We start from the raw sequence: 24,021 nt of genomic DNA, 5'->3' as shown, positions 1-24,021 counted from the left end.
AATTCATAAAGTTGAAAAGTAATTGAAGAGGGTGTAAGAATAAATTAGATTTGGGGAAAAATAAATCTAATATATTTCTAATTGCTCAGATATTCTAACATTCTCCTAGTTCAATGATTTAAAGTAGAACCTGGGGTTTACTTTTATTGCTCCTTGATGATGATAAGATCCCAACTTTGTTACCCAGATATTAAATAATTATTAATGGTTACAAAACATCAGGCCTTTTTTGAAGACAACCTAACTACTCTCTTCATTAAATAAGTCTTGTAAATAATCAGAACTAAACGAAAATACTTTATTAAAAGCAAGTCCATCATTGTGAGAGTTTATTTTTCTTTGACATGGATAAGAATTACACACACACATTTACATTTGCCAAAGATATATAGTATTAGTAAAGTTAGCAGAGCTGATACACAACTCCTGATATTATACTTAGAAAAGGATTACTAATCAGAGCAGAAGTAATTATAACCATAATTCAATAGTCAGAAATGCTTTTTCTTTACAAGTTTCTCTTTATTGTTGAGGTCAGGCCTCAGCAAAATAATATAGCATTTGGGGGAAAAGATACATCCCAATAACCCAGCACTGGAAGCTAAAATGGAGAAGATCTCCACAGCTACCATATACTTTCCTTTGGTGCTCAAATACATTGGGACAAAAGACAACCAAACACTACAAAACATCAACATGCTAAAAGTGATGAACTTGGCTTCATTGAATGTGTCTGGCAGGTTCCTAACTAGGAAAGCTACCATGAAGATGACCAGAGACAGAAACCCCACATAGCCCAACACAAGGTAAAACATCACAACAGACCCTTCATTGCATTCTGGTATGATCTCTTCAGTCATGGATTGCATGTTAAGTTCTGGAAATGGGAGAGATGTGATCATCCATGCCAGACAAATGCTTGCTTGAATGAAAGAGCCAGAAAAAACAATTAAGTAGGAGGGTTTTTTTCCTCACCCATTTTCTCGTGCCGGACCCTGGTTTGGTGGCCATGAATGCTGCAATGACCATGATGGTTTTGGCCAACACAGAAGAAATAGCCACAGAGAAGATAAGGGCAAACACAGATTGTCGCAGGAAGCATATCACTTGAAGAGGTTTTCCCAGGAAGAGGAAAAAGCAGAGGAAGCAAAGCAGAAGGGAGATTAGAAGAGTGTAGGTGAGGCCCTTGTTATTTGCTTTAACAATAGGGGTGTCCTTATAAACAATAAATATTCCAGATATGAATATGGTAATGATTGAAAATAATACAGCAATTACAGCTAAACCAATTCCTAAAGGTTCTTTATAAGTTAGAAAAGTTACGGCTTTGGCGATGCATGTAACTTTATCCTTACTTGGATATTGATCTTCTGAACATTCGGAACAAGCAATCATGTCTGGAAATAAGAGGGAGGGAGGAGAGAGAAATAGAGATCATGAAACATGGAATCTCAGCATCATGATTGATGTAGCTCCAAGTGCAATACATAATCTATATTAGATTAGATCAGTGCTTTGCAAAGCTAGCCACTTTGAAACATCTGCACTCCAATTCTTAGAATTCTGGGTGAAGCATCTTATAGTTGCAGTCCACACTGCCTCCTAAAGTGGCTAAGTTTGAAAAGTACTGGATAAGATCATTAGATGATGATCTGAAGGTATTGAGGTTGGAATCTTTTGTGTTGGTGATAATCAGATTCAGGTAACACTAAAAAGGAAATATTTAGAAGCTTCCTAAAGGCCCTTCCCTTCTGGCTTTCCTTTCCAAATGTTATGAATAGATGCATATGAGTGGTATTTCAAAAGGACTTATGCTTATCAAACTGTGTGACTGAAGCCCCACCAATTTTTACCAGGCACCACATATATTACATGCCCCTAAAACAAGGGATTGGACTTCAATCAAATGGACAAACTTGACTTATCTGTCTGTCTGTCTGTCTGTCTGTCTATCAATCAATCTACCTACCTACGATCTATCTATTTATCTATCTATATATCTATCATCTAATTATTATTATTTTTATTTATCAAATTTATATAGATGCTCAACTTACCAAGATGGGACTTTGAGCACACACAAGGAGATAAAACAATGTTTTAAAAACCCACATAAAATACATGGATATTCTCAGTCATCCAAGGCTGTGGTTGTCCCAAAAGTGGGTTGTTTTTTTTTTCAAAAGACAACTGGATATTGTTTTTCCTTGAAGACGTTTCACTTCTGATCCAGGAAGCTTCCTTAGTTCTCACTGAATGGTAAAGAATGGAAGGATTTATATTTTTTGCAGTCATCTGTTTTTTAGTACTATTTCTGAAAGTCATTGAAGCCACTTGGAGGTCTATCGGTGCCCTCAGAATCACCCGAATAGTGCAAATGAGTGTGGAATCTTCTTCAACTGCTGCAGACCAGATGATTGCAAGGAATATAAACCCTTCTATCCTCCACCCTTCAGTCTGAACTAAAAAAGTTTCTTGGATGAAATGTTTTAAAGGAAAAACAAACAAATTCCAGTGGCTTTTTCAAAAAAACACCTTTGAGACACATACAGTATAAAAATCCATATTAATGAATATCATAAATGAACAAACTAGGCAATGAGCATGATAAAAAAATGGTCACTTGAACAATACAGAGGTCTCAAAAAGTGCCCAGTACCTTGGGACCCCCAGGCCTGAAAAAAATAACCAGGTCTTGAGTTGCTTTCAGAACATTACAATGGAACTTAAAGATAAAGAGGAGTCAGATTATTATTTATCATGGGAAACATTGTATAATTGGATAAATAATAGAAGTAGAGATTCATGTTAAATAAGGAAAGAGGATCAACAAAACACATATATACAGGAATAGGGGAAGATGTAAGAACAAACAATGTAAAAAGTACATTTATGAATTGTACATGAATATAATATGAAGTGCACAAAGTGAGGATTGTTATAATCTATTATGGTAGAAATAATAGAGATAATTTGGATGTATATGACATATAATATGATGGATATGATATAATATATGATATTATGCTATACGATAGTTTTAACTAGGATGTACAACATGATGGGAAGGGGAAAAAAGGGATTTGATGCAAACATTACACAATGGCATTGTGTAATTATGAACTATTATGTGTATTAAGGGAAAATGTACAATAAAATTTAATTTAAAAAAGAACATTGAAAGGGATGGAATAAATCTAATTCTGCAAGGAAGATACTTTCATAAGACAGACACAATGGCAGAGAAGGGACATATCCTGGTACCCACCCGATGTAGATGTCTAGCTGATGGTACCCATAGCATGCCTTTCTTGCCAGATTTAGTACAGTGGGCTGATACGACTGGAGAGAGGAGATCCCTCAGATAAATGTCCCAAGTCATAAAGGACTTTTGTCAGGCCTCAAGAATGAAGAAACTTGTGTGGAATTATTTCTAAGCAGTTGTATTCATTGCTCCTCGCCTACAGACCTAAATCTTGCCAAACTAAAGCAACTACTTGCATCACTTTGAAATTGCTGGAGAGGATCCTTAACTATCTTTCACACAGCCAAACTATCTAAGCTTCACTACCTCTTTGCCTTCTGGAATTTATCTCACAAATGCTACACAATTTCCACTACATACCCCTGTGTCCTCCTTACCAGTTGTCTATGGAGATTGTCAGTCATCCAGGTCATTGTTGTCCCAAAAATGCTTTTTCAAAAGGCGACTGGGCTTTCTGGGGTTTTTTTTTTGTTGTTTTTTGATGATGATGATGTTTCACTTCTCATCCAAGAAACTCCAGTCCCTCTTGAAAAAACACCTTTGGGACTCCTTACTGGCTGGCCTTTGTGATCTGAAAGCACGCTGAGATATGGGGAAGGCAATTTGTTGATGCAGTAAGAGTGAAGAATTGGCATTGGAATAAATGAAGAAAGCAAATCAGCTAAATGTATAAAGGTAAAAGTAAAGGTTCCCGTCGCACATAGGTGCTAATCATTTCTGGCTCTAGGGGGTGATGCTCATCTCCATTTCAAAGCTGAAGAGCCAGCGCTGTCCAAAGACATTTCTGGGGTCATGTGGTCACTGAAGGCACACAGAACGCTGTTACCTTCCAACTAAAAATGGTCCCTATGTTTCTACTTGCATTTTTTATGTGTTTTTGAACTGTTAGGTTGGCAGAAGCTGGAACAAACTACCCCATTACATGGCACTAGGGATTCGAACCGCTGAACTGCTGACCTTTCAATTGACAAGCTCAGTGTCTTTAGCCACTGAGCCACCACATCCCCTAGCTACATATGTAAATCATAGTAATTACCACTGTGCAATTTTGCAGTGAAAAAATGTAATGCCACAGAGTAGAGCAGAGTGGAGCAGAACAGAGCAGATTACAGTAGATTAAAATAGAGAATAATTTACCTGACATGTTTGACATCTTCCCATCAGTACATGGATCACAATCATAACAGCAAAATTTCTCACCTTCTTTCTTTTTCTTCTGATAGCCAGCAGGACAGGGATCATTACAGACTGAATGAGGCAAGACCTATTGATAAACCAAGATGGAATTCAAGACTGGAGATTTGAATAGTGAATAGGAATGAAGATAGATAGATAGATAGATAGATAGATAGATAGATAGATAGATAGAGATTCACTCTGAGAAGCAAGAGCTGAAGACAGAAGCCTGAAGATGATGAATGAGACTTCATCGAAACGTTGCCTAGATACTTCGAATCTTACGCGGGAGAAAACCCGAACAACCAAAGATCCACATAGATATAGATATAGATACACACACACACACACACACACATATATGTGTGTGTATATATATATGTGTGTGTATGTGTGTGTGTGTATGTATGTATGTATATGTATATGTATATGTATATGTATATGTATATGTATATGTATATGTATATGTATATATATATATATTATGTCTCACCTGTATCCACAGGTGAGAATACATAGTTCCAGAGTTCAAAATATTCAAACAAAAACAAAACCAGACTCAAAAGAGTTAACAGTACCGTTTTCCAGTCCTTGGCAGTCTTCCTGGAATCTGTCTGGCAATTCAGAATTGTTCATAAATCACAATGGCCACTTCAAACGTATTCTTTCGAATCCATGAAGCACTTTGCTCCAAGCAAAGATTGAGAGTCAACACGCCTCCTTAAATCCCCTGGATGGGCATGTCAATCTCTCTAATCAATGTCTGGCTTGACGCCTCCTTTCAGATTGTGATTGACGTTTCAATCTTCTCCTAGTTCCAGCATCAAGCCAACATCCGTCAGTGTCCTCCTCGCTAGAAACCTCTGGCTCATTTTGTGGATCAGCTGTTTGCACGAATGAAGTTGAAGGTTCTGGAGAGGATTGTCTCTCCGACAATTTCTCATCCTCCTGGCTCACATCTGTGTCCTCTGATAATTCAAACTCCACATTCACAGCAGACTCAAACCTTCCATCTTCAGAGGTATCAGTCAAAACTCCCAGCAGGGTCAATCTAGGCAAGCAATCAGAGAAGCACAGAGAAGCTGAGAAGCACAGAGCCGAAGACACAAGCCTGAAGATGATGAATGAGACTTCGTTGAAACGTTGCCTAGATACTGCCAATCTTATGAGAGAGAAAACCCGAATAACCAAAGCTCCACATACAGATACCCGCGAGAACCTCAGAAAACATGTGTGTGTGTGTGTGTGTGTGTGTGTGTGTGTGTGTGTGTGTGTGTATGTATATGTATATGCATATGTATATGTATATATGTATGTATGTATGTATGTATGTATGTATGCATGTATGTATGTATGTATGCAAGTCTTGGCGTGTTCGGGTCTTTTCCCGTGTAAGGTTGAGAGTATCTTGGCAATGTTTCAACGAGGTCCCACTTGCCATCTTCAGGCTGATGCTTTCAGCTTCATACTTGTGGGAGCAAAGCATGATCAGAGCTGCTGTCTCCATAAATACTGGTGGGAAGATTGGCTGTGTTGTCATTTCTTGATTGGTTGATGGAATTGATGTTTGCAGATTGGATGGCTTTTTCATAAGAACATGTGTGGCTGAGGTATTGGCTGTGTGTCTATCAGCCTCCTGTGTTGTAATGTCCATGGGCTGTGTGATGACCTTCTGAGTTCTATTGTTGTGACATCCTGGGTCTTGTGCTGTAATCTCCTGGGTTGTTGGCTGTGTTGTAACATCCTATAGGTTAGTGATGATGGGTGAGAGGGGTGATCCCATAGGTGCTCCTTCTATCTGTTTGTATCTTTGTATGTTGTGGATGAAATATGTGTTGGTTAGGCAGTGGTTGGTCAGATCTAGGATGTGCTTAAGGGGGTTGTATTTGTTTTGGATAGCTGTCAAGGCTTCTTTAATAGGTACTTGGGTGAAGAGGGATATGATATCAAAGCTCATGAGTAGGTCTCTGGGCTGTAGGTTTTGTTTCTTTATTGTTTCTATGAAGTGGAAAGAGTTTTGTATGTGTGAGGTGATGGATTCTGTGTAGGGCTGGAGTTGTTTGGCAAGAAATTTAGCAAGATTCTGTAGAGGTGAGCCTATGGAGCTGACTATGGGTCTGAGTGGTGTTCCTTCTTTGTGTATCTTGGGGAGGCCATAGAGCTTGGGGCATCTGGATGATTTTTCTCTGGGGATGATTCTTTGCTGGATCTCTTCACTGATGGGAGAGGCTTTTATTTTGGATTTGGTGGGTTTTTTTCCAGGTAGGTGGTGGGGTCTTTATTTAGAGGTTTGTAAGCGGGGTCTTGGAGTAGGTTGGATAGTTTGGATTGGTAGTCTGATGAGTTCATCACAACCGTGGTGTTGCCTTTGTCTGCTGGGAGAATGATTATGTTGTTGTCTTTCCTCAAGTTGGTGAGTGCTTTTTGTTCTTCTCTGTGAAAGTTGCTTCTGGATGGATTGCTGGAGCAGAGGACATTGGTGACTTCAAGTCTGATTTCATTGGCTACATCTGGGTTAATTTTGGTTAGGCTAGTGTCAACTCCACATATGATGTTTTCGGTGGGGATGCATTTGGGGGCGACTGCAAAGTTGAATTCCTTGGAAAGGACATTGGTTTCTGCTATGGTGAGGGTTCTGTCTGATATGTTGTGCACTGTTTGTTTCATGCATTGTTGTGGGTGGGGGTTGGGCTTCTGGCATTTCTCTAGTCTGTGGAGTTTGTTGGGGTGTGTGTCTGTCTTGTGGGAGGTTTCTGTTTCAGCTCTCCAGAGGGCTAGTTGTTTGGATTTGTCCCAGTGCTGGGTGGATTTTGTTGCTGAGTTTGAGGTGGAGAGTGAGTAGGTCCCTGTTGGTTTGGTCTAGTAGGAATCTTTTCCTGTGGAGTTCATTTCTGATTAGGGCTAATTCTGTTCTTTTCAGGATCCTTTCAGTGGCTGAGGTTTTGGAATGGAATTTGAGTTGGAAGCATGTGGTGATCACTTTTTTGTCTCGGCAATTGCATAGGAATGTGAGGTCACATAAGATGGTGATTCTTCAGGCTTTGAGTTTCTCATAGGTCCTGGTCAGCCAGAAGGTTTCCTCCCAGTAGAGGTAGGATATTTGTTTTTGTAAATTTTCATGGGTACAGGTATGTAGATCTTGGCGTGTTCAGGTCTTTTCCTGTGTAAGATTCAGAGCATTTTGGCGTTGTTTTGACGAGGTCCCACTCACCATCTTCAGGGTGGTGCTTTCAGCTTCATGCTTGTGTGACCAAAGCGTGATCGGAGCTGCCATCTCTCTATAAATACTGGTGGGGAGGTTGGCTGTGTTGTCATTTCTTGATTGGTTGATGGAGTTGATGTTTGCAGATTGGATGGCTTTTTCATAAGAACATGTGTAGGGAAGAGGTCGGTTCTTCTTTCTTGATTGAATTCTTGTGTTCTTCAATGCGTGCACTTATTCTTCTGTTAGTTTGTCTGATGTATGTGGTGGAGCAGGCGTTGCAAGGGATTTCGTATACTCCTTGGTTTTCTAACTCGATTTTGTCTTTACGGTTTCTTAGGATGGTGGATATTTTTCTGTTTGTACAGAATGCTGTTTTAATGTTGTGTTTTTGGAGGATCTTGTGGATTTTGTCTTTACTGCCTTTTACATATGGGAGGAGGGCTTTGCAGTTCTCTTGTTCTCTGTCTTGGATTTTGGTTGGGGTTTCTTTTGGGATTCCATTGGCTGTTAGTGTTAGTGAGAGTGTGTAGTTCGGTTTTTAGGTGTTGTTCATCGGCTAAGCATTTTGTTCTGGAGATGAGTGTTTCGGCTACAGAATTGATCTGTGCTGGGTGGTGGTATGAGAGTGCGTGTAGATAGTGGTTTGTATGTGTTTTCTTCTGGTAGATGGTGTGTCCTAGGGAGCCATTGGATTTTTTGTATACTGAGACATCTAGGAAGGGAAGTTGATTGTTAGCTTCTGTTTCCATGGTGAATTGTATTTTGGGGTGTAGGCTGTTGAGGTATGTGAGGAAGTTGTTCAGTTTTTCTTTCCTGTGTGGCCAGATTATGAAGGTGTCATCTACATTTCTGAGCCAGAGTTTGGGTTTGTGATCATATTTTTCTAGAGCTTGTGTTTCAAAGTGTTCCATGTAGAGGTTTGCGATTACAGGTGAGAGGGGGGATCCCGTGGGTGCTCCTTCTATTTGTTTGTATTTTTGTCCATTGTAGGTGAAGTATGTATTGGATAGGTGGTGGTTGGTCAGATCTAGGATGTGCTTGTGGAGGTTGTATTTGTTTTGGATGGCTGTCAAGGCTTCTTTTATAGGCACTTGGGTGAAGAGGGATATGACATCGAAGCTCACTAGTAGGTTGCTGGGTTGTAAGTTTTGTTTCTTTATTATCTTGATGAACTGGAATGAGTTTCTTACATGTGAGTTGATGGATTCTGCATAGGGCTGTAGTTGTTTGGTGAGAAATTTGGCTAGGTTTTGTAGAAGTGAGCCTATGGAGCTGACTATTGGTCTAAGTGGGGTTACTTCTTTGTGTATCTTGGGGAGACCATAAAGCTTAGGGCATCTGGATGATTTCTCTCTGAGTATGATTCTTTGCTGGATTTCTTCTCTGATGGGGGAGGCTTTTCTTTTGGATCTGGTGGTTTTTTCTAGGTAGGTGGTGGGGTCTATGTTTAGGGGTTTGTATGTGGGGTCTTGGAGGAGGTTGGTTAACTTGGTTTGGTAGTGAGATGCGTTCATAACCACTGTCACGTTGCCCTTGTCTGCTGATAGGATTATTATGCTGGTGTCTTCTTTCAGGTTAAGTAGTGCAGTTTGTTCTTCTTTGGATACACCAACTGCTACCTCAACGCCCAATCCCACCACCACCCAGCACAGATTAACTCTGTGGCCAAAACACTAATTGCCAGAACCAAACGCCTGGCAGACAAGACACACATCAAGACTGAACTATGCACCCTGACTAAAGTACTGACAGCTAATGGCTTCCACAAAAGCAAAATCACTGGCCTGATCCACAAAAACACACTGAGACATAATGGAGACCTAGAAGATGAACAGATCTATGGAACAGCTGTCCTGCCCTACATAAGAGGTACTACGGACAAAATCAGTAAGATACTACACAGGCATCACTTCAAGACTGCCTTCAAAACAGACAGAAAAATAGCAGCCATCCTAAGAAACCCCAAAGATAAAATTGGCCTGGAAAACCAAGGCATATATGAAGTCGCCTGTGCATCATGCCCGGCCACATACATTGGACAGACCAATAGAAGAATAAGTACCCACCTGGATGAAAATGAAGTAAAAAAGCTGGAACACACTTCCTCACTAGTCCAACACATGAAAGCAACAAATCATAGCATCAACTTCAATGGCACCAAAACCCTAACCACTATAGAAAACCCCAGCTACGGAATTATCAGAGAAGCCATAGAGATTGAAAAAAGACCTGAAAGCATGAACAGAAGAGATGACGCCACCAGACTGTCAATTATTTGGAAGCCTGCACTCACAAACAAAAAAAATCTCCACACCACTAGCCAGGCAAACACCTGGGCACAAACAGACCCCCCGATACCTCCAGCTTCAACACACCCCAACCAGGCACCCAGATGAAACCTAGCTTCCTAACAAATGATAACCATCCATTTACTCGGAGCCAAGCCGCACTAAAAGCCTCCAATACAGGAAACACAATGTTGCCAGCCAATCAAGACAAAAAAGCTACAAAACAGACAGAAGATATTAGAAACCCCAATCAAGCAGAACACAGCAAACTCCAAGACCAATAAACACAGACCAAGGCTCCCAACCAATCAGGATGAAAAAAAAACCATTCTGGCACAGCAGTAGGCTAGCACCAAATTTAAAACAGAAATGGCTGTGAAAGTCTGACTCACAGACAAACACTATACAGAAGCCTGATGATGGCAGATGAGATTCTGCCGAAACATTGCTACAACTTTAAAAGCACAACTATAATGATGCAAGAAAATACCCGAACAAAGCTGAATACCATATATATCTATATCTATATCTATATCTATATCTATATCTATATCTATATCTATATCTATATCTATATCTATATCTATATCTATATCTATCTATCTATCTATCTATCTATCTATCTATCTATCTATCTATCTATGTGTTTTCTTAAGTTTTCGTGGGTACTTTCATGTATGGTATTCAGCTTTGTTCGGGTATTTTCCCATGTCATTATAGTTGTGCTCTTATAGTTGTAGCAACGTGTTAGGGATACACCCTAGCAGAATCTGCACAGCTGTCAGGCAGGCAGGCAAAATATGTGAGATAGACATTTTTGTAGCTTACACTCAGTAAAACAGATACACCGTGCTAGTTAAATAGTTTATTCCAGTAAGAGTTATAGCATAGTCAAACAGTCCATATATCATTCACTAGTTCAGTCCGTCCGGGGATTATTCAGTTGCAAATTCCAGTGTCGAAAAAGAGGTCAGTAAACTGACAAATATCAGTCCAGTAATATATCTCCTCGCAGTAGAGATATGAAGAAGTCACACCTCCTTTCTTCCTTCAGCAACTCAGCAGTAGGGAAACACGCAGTTAACAAACCATCAATCCATCAAACCAGTCAATCGTCAGGAATCATCAGCAAATCATCAGGTTCTCTTGCTCCCTCTTATAGCGGTTCAACACTGCACCCAAAATTACATGCTTTGCAGTTTAAAGTGACACACACTTAAACTTACAATCATAGTTTATATATATTATTTTACCCAAACTACGTTAGGTAACCTATGTTATTCCTAACATTCTCCCTTTTGGGTAATAATAATAATAATAATAATAATAATAATAATAATATATATATATATATATATATATATATATATATATATATATATATATATATATATATATATATTTACAACCTAACCCATAGTCACCACAATTTTCTTTGTGTTTCACTGCACCTTGGGCCTTTGTAAATTGATCAGCAATGTTTTGTTCAGTCATACAATATTCCAGTCTTATAAAACCATCTTTTACAGATTGCCTTACATTCAGATATCTAAGATCTGTATGCTTAGATCTCGTTTTGAGAGCAATATTTATAACCATCTGTATGGCTGCTTGATTGTCCTCATACACTACAATGGAATCTTTAACAGTTAATCCCATATCTAACAACAACTGTTTATACAGAATTAAATCAGTACATAATAAAGACAGACAGGAAAATTCTGCTTCCATTGTGGACATACTTATGTGTTGCTGTCTAATTGACCTCCAACCAATTAGTGCTTTTTCTAATAGTATAGCTATTCCTGAAGTTGATTTCCTAGTGTTTATGTCTATTGCAAAACTTGCATCAGCATATGCACTTAAAATCAAATCATCTTTTGGCTCCAAATACAATGCATAGTGCATTGTCCTTTTAAGATATCTTAAGATACATTTTGCCGTTTGCCAGTGTTGTTCAGTGGATTCAACGTTGAATCGAGCCAATTGATTAACGCTATAGGCAATATCTGGCCTTGACCAATTACTAATGTACGATAGACTACCAATTAGTGACTGATATATAGTCTTATCGAATTTTGAAGTTTGAGCATCAGTGCGGCAAAATTCCTGACTCATTGGAGTTTTTGCCGGCTTACAAAGTTCCATCTTGTATGTTTTTAGTAATTGATAAATCTTATCCTCTTGAGATATCTTATAGCCACCATTGGTTTTATTTATTGTCAATCCTAAATACTGTTTTATCTCTCCTAATTGCTTTAATTTTATCCTTTTGCCTAATAATGATATTATTTCGGTAGCTTCATTATTAGTTTTTGTAATTAAAGCAATATCATCTGTAAACAACAATAATAATGACACTATTCCATTTGTCTCTTTCTTAAATAAACATGGATCAGCTAAACCTGCTTTAAACCCTATATTGTTTAACTCCTTAACAATATATTGGTTCCATTCGTAACCAGATTGTTTCAATCCATAGAGACTCTTTTTCAGCTTCTAACAGTCATTATTAGTTTTATCATCCTTAATCCCTACAGGTTTCTTTAGGTATATAGTGTGCTGCAATGGTGCATGCAGATAGGCAGTTTCTACATCTAAATGATTTATGATATAGTTTTTCTTAGCTGCCCACACTAAAGCTGCTCTCAAGGTTGTTGCTTTTAGACTTGGTGCAAACACTTCATCATAATCACATGCAGTTTGATTAAATCCTTGAGCTACCAACCTAGCCTTATGGGCAACAGTCCCATTTTTACCTGTTTTTAATTTAAATATCCATTTACAGCCAATGGACTTTTCACCTGGAGGTAATTTAACATTCTCATAGACTTCCATCTGTTTCAATGAATTTAGTTCCTTTTCCATTGCTGTATGCCAATTCTCTTGATCCTTTGCAGGATACATTTTAAGTTCTTCCACAGTAGTTGGAGCTTTACTAACTTGGCAAACTACACTTGCTTGGTACCTGTCAGGTGGTCTGGTTTCACGTGTTGAATGTCTAGGTATTACAGGGCTAACAGGTGGACTTTCATGTACTACCTGTTCCTGGCTATCTATTTCTTCTTGTTCACCTATTTCTTCTTGTTCTGGTCCTATTTGCTCTTCTTGTACTTCCTCTTTAATTGGACTTTTCTTATTACTGATATGTTGGTTTGGTCTTTTGTAGGTTTCTATGATTACATCCTTATTCGAATCTTGCTCCAGTTTTTCCCATCCTACATGTTCAAGGAATTGTGCACTAGCACTACAGTAAACTCTAGATGTACCTTTTTCCCAGAACCTGGAAGATTTATGGTTAGATTCGTAACCTACAAAAAATAATCTTTTAGCCCTATGCTGCCCCTTATGTCTCAGTTGTGTAGGAATATGCACCCATGCTGGTGCTCCAAATGTGTGCATGTAGCTTAGGTCAGGTTTTCTACCATGCCACCGTGTGAATGGTAATTCACCTGTTGTTGAGTTAACAACATTATTCAATATATGATTACCACACATTATTGCTTCTCCCCACAAAGTTTCAGGTAATCCTGAATCCGACAACATAGTACGAGCCATTGCCTATAGTGTTTGGCCTCATCTTTCTATAAAGGAATTATGTTGTGGCCTATATGGTGCAGACTTTTTATGTTCCACACCTGCCATCTTCAGTCTATTTTGGAATTTATTATTTATAAATTCTTACCATTATCAGTTACAAGAGTTACTAGTTTCCTTTTAGTTTTTCTTTCTGCAAACTTCAACCAATTAAAGAAATTCTGATATGTTTCCGTTTTACTCTTCATTAAATAACAGAAACCATATCTAGAATAATGATCCATTATACTTAATATATAACGAGCACCTCCCACACTTGGTTTTTTAGGACCTATAATATCAGCAAATACGACCTCTAGAGGCTCTTTAGTTTTAAACCCATTAATTCTATTTGCTGGTATTATCTTGCTTTTTTCTTGACTGCAAGCATTGCAGTGCAAATACTTACTGCAAGGCTTCAGTTTTATACCTTTAGACAGTTCAACTGTTTGCTTGAGCATTTTAAAATTTATATGCCCTAAACGTCTGTGTAACAAATGTATGCATTCATCATGAGGTTTAATGTTATTATACACTGTGTTAGCCACCTCTAACTGATTATCATTTAACACATACAATTCACCTTTTAAAGTTGCAGTCACTTTTTACCTTCCTTTTCTATTATGCAGTTTTCTCCCCTAAAGGTAACTACATAACCTAGTTTAATCAAAACTCTAACTGAAAGCAGATTAAACTTAAGTTGTGGTACATATAACATTTTTACATTTTCTTTTATGCAAGAACAATATGCAATACCTTCACCTTTTTCTTTAATTTTCCAGCCATTAGCTAATGATATCTGTTGTGAACTCGTGGACATCTTAATAAATCTTTTCTTATCTTTCGTTATGCAGTGCGATGCTCCACTATCTACCACCCCAAAATTATTATTGTTCACAGTTTTGTTGCTATACATGGCTAACTCTAAGCATTTTTTATCCTTTTGATGCCTTTTTGAATTCTGGCCGACATTGTGGCATTTTTCTTTCTTGCAGAATCTAGCCAAATGTCCTTTTCTTCCACAATTAAAACATTTTCTAATTGTGTAGGCTGACGAAGATAATTTCTCTTCTTGTGGTTGTTCCCTTTCAAGCCTTCTCCTGGCTTCTTCAATTAATCTGCCAGTAATATCAGTTAATGTGAGGTTATCTTTTGGCAGTACTTCCAGTGAAGTTACATAGTCATCATAGCTCTCATCTAATGAAGACAAAATTATATAAACCTCATGTAGTTCAGTGAAGATAAGTTCTTTTTCATGCAGTTCCTGAAAAATCCTCTTCATAGTGTTTATATGAGTCAACATGTCTCCATTCTTTTGAAGATGTGTTCTGAACAGCTTCCGTGTAAGATTTATATGTGCTCCTACACTGTCTCAAACATAAATCTTCTTTAAATTCTCCCAACATTTAGCAGCTGTTTCTTCTCCATGAATATGGACAAGCTGCTGGTCACAGAGTGTCAGTCCTATTATATAGAGAGCTTGCTCATTCTTCAGTTTATATTCTTGTATTTTCTGGGCATTATCTTCATCCTCTGGATCCCAAGCATCTACCTCTGGTGGGTTTTGAATTATACTCCACAAACCTTCTCTACGTAGAAGTAGGCTGCATTTCATAGACCATGAAACATAGTTTGTTCCATCCAGTTTGGATATTAGAGACAAACTTGGTAAATTGACTTCTGCCATCTTTCTCTGGATATTAAACTATAATTAATAAAACACAGCTGTCTGTTTACAGTATTGTGTAACTACACTAAGTCTCACTTTATATAAGCCTGTTATATCCTGGTTAGTCTGACTGTGCAGCTGGGCCCATAACCAGTGTTAGGGATACACCCTAGCAGAATCTACACAGCTGTCAGGCAGGCAGGCAAAATATGTGAGATAGACGTTTTTGCAGCTTACACTCAGTAAAACAGATACACCGTGCTAGTTAAATAGTTTATTCCAGTAAGAGTTATAGCATAGTCAAACAGTCCATATATCATTCACTAGTTTAGTCTGTCCGGGGATTATTCAGTTGCAAATTCCAGTGTCGAAAAAGAGGTCAGTAAACGTACAAATATCAGTCCAGTAATGTATTTCCTAGCAGTAGAGATATGAAGAAGTCACACCTCCTTTCTTCCTTCAGCAACTCAGCAGTAGGGAAACGCAGTTAACAAACCATCAATCCATCAAACCAGTCAATCGTCAGGAATCGTCAGCAAATCGTCAGGTTCACTTGCTCCCTCTTATGGCGGTTCAACACTGCACCCAAAATTACATGCTTTGCAGTTTAAAGTGACACACACTTAAACTTACAATCATAGTTTATATATATTATTTTACCAAAACTACGTTAGGTGACCTATGTTATTCCTAACACAACGTTTTGGCAGAATCCCATCTGCCATCATCAGGCTTCTGTATAGTGTTCGTCTGTGAGTCAGACTTTTAAAGTTTGTCGAACTTTAAAAGCGCAACTAGCTATAACTTTAAAAGCGCAACTATTAAGATGTGAGAAAATACCTGAAGAAATCTAAATACCATGTGTGTGTGTGTGTGTGTGTGTGTTAGTAGTACAAGCAGGAACAAATAAAAAAAATCACTAGTTAGGTTGTGCTCTAGTTGATGGAGTTTCAATCATAATATTACTTGTTTTTTGTATTAGCGTTCATACAATTAAGTGAGAAGCTCTACAAATTCCCCATCTTCTCCTACCATGAACTCCCTTATAAATTTATTTATGAAGATTCTCAGTCATCCTTGTCATGGTTGTCCCAAGAAGTTTCTGGACTGAACTGAATCAGAACTGAAAAGCTTCTTAGATGAGAAGCAAAATGTCTTCAAGGAAAAATAAAGAAAGCCCAGTTGCCTCTTGAAAAAGAGGGACTTCCCTTCAATTTTTTTGCCATTATAATTATCCCCAAACTGGAAGAAAAAAAAATACTTAAAGTACAGAGTAGTTAAGTTTTACTTTGCAAAGGAAATGAAAGTAGACTGTACAATCAAACTCCTCTCTGATCTCCAAATCTTTCATCCAAAATAATAAAATACCACAAAATGTGTACCTGCTCAAAATCTTTGTGCCAAACCATGAAATGTTCATGAATCACAAATGTGTTTCCTGCAAGTGTTTTGGGTTCCATCTTTCCAATTTTCACTTTATGGTAGGAGTTGTTTGGAAACATGACCATATTTGTAATATCAAATCCAGAAAGCACTTCTCCATGGTGGTTGATGGACACAGTTTCTCCAAGTGAATTATTGAACGAAAGGCCTTGAAGGAAACCATGAAGCTAAATAAAAAGCAGAGGAAAGAAATAAGAGGAAAGAATGGATTACATCTAGAATTCTATCAGTTAATTTTAAGTAGGATTATCACTAAACCATCACAGGTTGAAGATGTCACAGTTATGGGCTTCTATGAGAGAAGCAAACATTGGTATATAGTACCATATTGACATACTTTTGGCTTGTAATGGATGCCACCAGAGGTGGGTTTCGAAAAAAATCCCTACCAGTTTGCAGAGCTCGCTTCGCATGCACATGCACATGGCTTAAACACTGCCCTTTGTATCAATGCTGGTGAGCTGTGCAGGAACACCTAACACTTTGCATGAGGGTAAAGGCCTCAGAGACTGCCCTCTGTATCTAACACTGGTGAGATGTGCTGGGTTTTTTTAGTTCAGTTGAGACATGGCAATCTGTTCTGCCACGCAAATCAGATGAGCTAATAAACAACAGAATATAGGAGGGGTAGGAGAGGTAAGAGTGGTGGGGGGGAACCAGCCAGAGGTGGTATTTGACAGTTCCCTGAACTAGTCAAAATTTTCATTACCAGTCTGCCAAAACCATGCCACTACCTGACCAAGGTTTCCCAAGATCGTAATTAAGCACTCAGTTAAAAAAAAATCTTGTTTTATTTCAGCGCTGGGAATTATTTTCATTCCCAGCTGGTAATGAGTCCCAAACAGTCCCTTCGAGATAAGCACCCACCTTTCTGTCCTTTGAATTGCTGCCAAAAGCTAGAGTGCCAAATGAATTATTAAAAACCAACCTAAGTACAAAGTACAGAGATTCAAGGATTAATCTGAAGAGAACAAATGACTTTACTTCCAGCAAAGGTTTTGTCACCTTTGCCTGTCTTTTATACCTTATAAGAGGGGCAATCACCTCCCAGCCTTACTCCCGAGTTGCTCCTTTTTTTCAGCTCCTCTGCCCTTCTAGCATCTCTGTGCACACACACACACACACACTGGGAAGAACCTGGAAGAGCAACCAGAATGATTAGGGGAGTGGAGGCTAAAACATACAATGAACGGTTGCAGGAACTGGGCATGGCTAGTCTAGTGAAGAGAAGGACCAGGGGAGACAGGATAGTAGTCTTCTAATATTTGAGGGGCTGCCCCAGAGAGGAAAGGGTCAAGCTATTTTCCAAGGCACCTGTAGGTCAGACAAGGAATAATGGATGGAAACTGAACAAGAAAAGATTTAACCTGGAAATAAGGAGAAACTTTCTGACAGTGAGAACAATCAACCAACGGAACAGAAGTTGCATTTAGAAGTTGTGGGAGCTTCATCACTGGAGGTTTTCAAGAAGAGATTGAACTGCCATTTGTCAGAAATGGTGTAGGGTCTCCCACTTGGGTGTGGGATTTGATTAGATGACCTATAAAGTCCCTTCCGACTCTGATTATCTGTTATCTCTAACAGGTTCCCCTGAGTCCTCTGCCTTGATGCTGCCAGTGGGCAGCACCCCACTCCCAGATGGTCCTGGCTCAGTCTGTGCATCAGATGCAGGACCCTTGTCCAAGTCCTCTTCAAATTCCCAAACTGGTCCCCATTCTTCCCCCTGTCTGATTCTACTGCCATCTGAGCAGGCTGCCAGTGAACCACAACACTACCTCTTTGCTAGGGATGGGATGCTGCTGGTATTACAACCGGTTCAGTGATGGTGCACTGTGCATGTGTGAACAGCAATGCAAAAATCTTTACCTGCTATGTTATTTGGGGGGAATAAGAAAGCTGAGAGTGGTGATCCCTTGTTCTGTGCTGATCAACTGGGATGATAAAAGTCAGTACAGCGCAGAGGCAGGTACCTGGGCAGGCCCACACAATCACCACAGCACACTGAATCGTTCCCAGCTGATCTTTGGAGCTAGAGGTTTGCCTGAACTGGTACGAACCAGCAGAATCCCACCCCTCCTCTTTGCTAATTTGAGCAAGAGGAAGAAACTGAGAATAACTTTACATGTTACTAATCTGCTCCTGCCAGTGAAGGACTTTGATTCACAAGTTATTACCTTCCAGGTGTCTTGACCTTGAAGCTCATCCCTTCTATTCTCTTTTACTCTTTTGTATTTAGACTTAAATGAGTTCATGCCATGAACAGCATGAAATACAGCATAGACTGCATTGTAGATACTGTAGCTATGGCCTGTCATTTCAAATAAATGCTGGGGAAGGGTGTTCAGTTCCTCTCTTCCAGTACATGCTTCATCATTTTTTACTTGGTTTTTGCTCTCTGAAAAGATGCAGTCAAAGCCTTGTTCCCAGAGCTTTTTCAATAAGCTATCTCGTTGGGTCTGGAATGGTTTAAGGGCCCTGAGAAATTCATTGAACCTGGCAGTTCGTTGGAGTGAATAGCAAAGGAAATTGCTCCATCAAACAATTGCAGATCTGAGGGTTGGTGAAGGTTTGTTAATGTTTAATCCATTTGAGCTGTTAGAATCCACATTTTTTCATATATTTTCGGAGCATAGGCATATTTAAGGAACATAAACAGAAGCATTGCTGTGGTGCTTTCCCCATAGAAGAGGAATGTATTGATTTTGGTGTCCATCAAAAATACATATATCCTATCCACTATTGTGTTTTGAAATATAGAAAAAAATGCTTGTTTAGGAAATCTCTCCATAAAGGCAGAGCAGATCTTATTCTCAGAAAGAAGTGGATCCAGGGCTTGGAGGAAATTGTCTCCACTTTCATCATCCAGAATTATAAGGCCAACCCAGGTCCATCCAAAATGCTTCAGCAAATGGATAAGCCCCACAATCTGAAGGCTTTCATTCGGAGCCATGCGGTAAAAGGAAGCAGCCATCTTTGATTCATGCTTCTTGGGAGCAAATGAACCATAAGCGAGCTATAATAAATTGAGCAGAATGTCTAGGGAGATTCTTAGTCATCCAGGTCATGATTATCCCAAAGGTGATTTTTCAAGAGGCAAATGGACTTTCTTGTTTTTGGCTGAAGACATTTCACTTCTCATCCAAGAAGCTTCCTCAGCTCAGATTGGATGGTGGGGAATGGAAGGATTTATATCCTTTGCAGACAGCTGATCAATTGCATTCTTTTGGGGACTTGTTGAGGGCACTTAGAGATTTACCTGTGTCCTCAGGGTCACTTGAATAGTGCAAATGGATGTGGAGTCTTCTTGGAACTGCTGAAAGTCTGGGTTGTAGACTGGAGATAGATGATGCCATATTCCTCCCCCTGTGTTGAGAGAAGGCTGCTCAGTTTTGACATAGCCTGTTTGACCCCTCTTTCAAACCAGAGATCCTCTCAGTCCAAAATGGGACTTTGCTATCTTCAAAAGAGTGGCCTTTGTCTTTTAAATGTAGATGAACTGCTGACTCTTGCCCTGATGGGTTTATTCTCCTATGTTGTACCATGAGGTTATGAAGTGGTTGTTTTGTTTCCCCAGTGTATAAATCTGCACAGCTCACTTCATTTTACTGTATATGTCACATTTTTCAGGTTATATGCTATATGAAAATAAACCCATCAGGACAAGATTCAGCATTTCATCTGCATTTAAAGAAAATACCACTCATTTGAAGACAATTCAATTTCAGACAGAGAAGATAGCTGATTTGAAAGGGGGATCAAAATGGCCATCTATATCAAAATTGAACAGCACTCTCTCAACGGTTGCCTCTTGAAAAAGCACCTTTGGGACAATAAATTGTGCAGTTGGTTCTAATAGTTGGGATGTCTCAACTAACTTGAGAAATACATTTTTAAAGAACATTCAGATTTTTCCAAGCTATTTTCTTAGGTAGGCTTCCATTTTTAATTCTATACACAACCTTAACCATTATGATTGCTATGAACTAAATGCAAAACAAATGGAATGCTGCCTCAATTAATTTTGTTAAATATATACTCTGCCTTTTCTTCAGGTGCATAAGAGGATGTACAAAACACTCTGAACAACCACATAGGCTTGACTGGGAGATACTGATAGATACATCCATGGTTGAGGGTGAACTTAGCTCTCAGCTTCTGCCCCCATTTTCTGATGTCAACTTTTAACACACTATTTTCCAGTGCAATGCATCAAATATGGCTTAAATCCAACTCTGAAATGTCATTGGACTCTCTTAATGCATCATTAAAACCTAATCTACTGAAAAAGATTTTTTTCCCATTTCCTTCAATTTTACCATATATAGATGGGTTGTTATAAATTTCAATACCTATATCTTACCTGTGGGATTTTATAAGGACTTATGATATCTGACATGAAGAATGAGATATCAGCACCAAATCCTCCAATAATGGCCACAATGAGATTCTCCTTGATATCACATTTGTAGTTGGCAACCAACTGATCTGATTGGAAGAGCAGCTCCAAAGTGGAAAGGTAAGTAAGCCGGGCATCAAAATAGTTGTCAGAGATGAAAAATCCCAGAGTAACATTAGACAAGAGTTTGGGGTTTGAGTTGATCTGTTTCACAGCAAATGCCAAACTCAGGGAGTGCTGATACAACTTTAAAACGGCTCTGAAAATGTAATTGGGGATAAGTGAATCAGAGATGGATCGATGCAAGTAGAATACATTTGGTGAAGTTAAGAGTAACAATATGAATTTTGCACATTGTGATAGGCATTGCATTGTGATAGGCAAAGACAAGTGAGGAACATTTGATACATCATGAAACATGTCTACAATGGGACTAGCTTGCAGAAAAAAAATAATATGATGTGGAAATAAACTTTAGACTAAAACACAGACAGATTATTAAATTTCTTATTGTTAATAATACAAGGTCCAGTTGAAGCCTGATTGGATTCTCTGAGATAATTCCTATGCATAGGAATGAAATCTCTGACTTTGTAGACATGCATAGATTTTTCCAAGATGCGAGATGACCTCTGCAGCAGGAGAGAGCAAAGGTGATTCATAAATGTTATATTGGCAATCTTTGATGTGGAAAATGAGAACCTGGTGGCACAGCAGAATTTGAGTACAAGAAAGGAACTGGAGGTTCCAGGGGGGAAATGTGGTTAAGCACTACCCAAATGGCACTGCTCTGTACTTGCAATATTGTCAAGAAGGTGTTTGGTTATGCAAGGGCTGATTCAACAACCAATCAGTCACTATCATGCCCAAAACCAGATCTATTACGATATTCATGAAAAGATTCCCCTGTTAACAAACTATTGTACTATTGTATAAGATTTTATAGTTTAGTCAATCTTGCCATAGAAAAATATGCAATAATAAAAATGGTGGTCCTTAAGATTCCAAAAGAATCTTTTAGGGTTTCACTAAAAAAAAAATCTATGCTTTGGAAACTGTGATTAAGAATAAGGCTGGTAAAAACATAGTGTGGATCCTTGTAATATTCTCTGCTTAATTTACGAAACACCCTTGAAACTCTTTTGAGTTTTGCAGTCTTAAAAACACATGCAGAGATCAAGGAAAAGATAATGTCTTTTTTTTAAACAAATTTTATTGATTTTTTAAAGACAGACAAAACATAGGACATAAAGGCATAAAACCTCCTTTCTAAAAATTACTTATAAGTTTTAACAAGGCAAATAAAACATTATTTTTTAAGGCATAGTTCCAAATTATCATATTTCCATTTAAGCACATATATATCTTTTCCAAATTTCTCATTATTTCTCCCTTCACTTTTATTCAATTATATTTCTTTCTATCAAGATTTTATTAATTCTCAATCAAACATAAACACACAAAATACAAAACATAAAACAAGGCATAAAAACACAAAACCTCCTTAGTTATCATTTGTACATATCTTTTCCAAATTTCTCATTATTTCTCCCTTTAGTTTTATTCCTCCAAGGTTTTATTAATTCTCAATCAAACATAGCTAACCAAAACACAAAACATAGAACATAAAACTTCTTTTGAAAAGTGGCTTAGCCCCGGGTTACATCTTTTTTTACAGACCTAAATCAAATTCATGCTCACCTTATATACCATTCTTAACTTATTTACCATTCTATATTTTCTATATAACTTCTCCCTTCATTTCACTCTCTTAATTATATTTTGTTTATTTCATCTTATTTTAAAATCATTATGGTTGTATCTTTTGTCTGTTCTTTTCCAATTATCTATTTATCTCTTCTCTTTAACAGAAAATTTCCCCTGTAATCACTTTTAAAGTGTGACGCCTTTCTATCTTTCCCCTAAATTAACACTTAAAATAATACATAATTTCCATTCTGATTCTGCTTAGTACCTTCTACATGTTGCATTTTAAAATAAAAGAATAATAAATTTATAATATAGTTAAATATATAATTTCCATTCTAATTCTAATTCTACTTAATACATTATTTTAAAATAAGAAAATGAAATAGTAAATTTATAATAACATTAAGGCAATAACGAATTAAACTATAACTAAACATTAATCATTTTACACATTCTCTTTAATATTTTATTGAATATTGAGATCTATCATTATTAAAAATTTTAATATTTTAATATTTTGTTATATTCCAATGGACTATTTCAAATGCAAATATTACAATACTATCTTATGTACTCTTGCAGAATCTTTCTTTAATTATACTCTATCCTTTATCTCTGAAAAAAATCTGCTTTTTTGCATCTTGTTTCAGACCTTTGTGGTGTTTTTTCCCTTTTTCCCTCCCTTTCTTCTCCAGTCTGGTCTTTTTGCCCCCTGCTCTCCACCTTTTTAACTTTCACCTTTTTAACCTCCACCTTTTTAACTTCCCCTCTCTGTTGTATTTCTCTTTTCTGTTGCTTTCTAACATTGTACCTTTTTTTTCATCTTATTTTTCTTTTTCTTGGTTGTTTTATTAAATCTTAAATTCTCATTTTTCCTTCCTCTCTTCCTATTTTCTTTCTTAATTGAACTTTTTTGTCCATTAAAAATGCTTCTTCCTTTTCTTCTTCTTCTTCTTCTTCTCCTTCTTCCTCATGTATTTGCTGGTATGTAGAAACTGCCATTTCTAAAAAGTGGAAGACGGCTCCCAAAGAATCCTTGCCTTCTTGTTCTCTTTCTTTTAATTTTTCATATTCCATTTTTAATTCATCCACAGATAGTGCCATTATAAATTTTTAAGAACAACCCAGATGTTTTTAATCTTAAAGTAATTTCCAAGTGTCAAAGTTATCAAACAATCCAAACAGACACAAAATATTTCCTCTTCTTCTCTTTGCAGTTTTTCCTCCTGGGGCAAAATCCCAAAATATATTTTAAAGCCGTATTACAGTTAGTTGCTGGTCTTATAATCTTCA

General features: G+C 37.9%; 1 pseudogene; it reads right to left on the bottom strand.

Annotated features, from left to right (window-relative positions):
• Positions 1 to 491: 491 nt before the first annotated feature.
• Positions 492 to 21,438, bottom strand: LOC148124313 (vomeronasal type-2 receptor 26-like; annotated as a pseudogene).
• Between the last annotated feature and the right edge of the window lie 2,583 nt (positions 21,439 to 24,021).

The sequence above is a fragment of the Pseudonaja textilis genome, chromosome Z (genome assembly GCF_049901715.1).
Source record: "Pseudonaja textilis isolate UNSWEBS1 chromosome Z, rPseTex1.2, whole genome shotgun sequence".
Classification (NCBI taxonomy): domain Eukaryota; kingdom Metazoa; phylum Chordata; class Lepidosauria; order Squamata; family Elapidae; genus Pseudonaja; species Pseudonaja textilis.
Note: the sequence above shows the minus strand (reverse complement) of the source record. Positions and strands in the feature narration are given on the sequence as shown.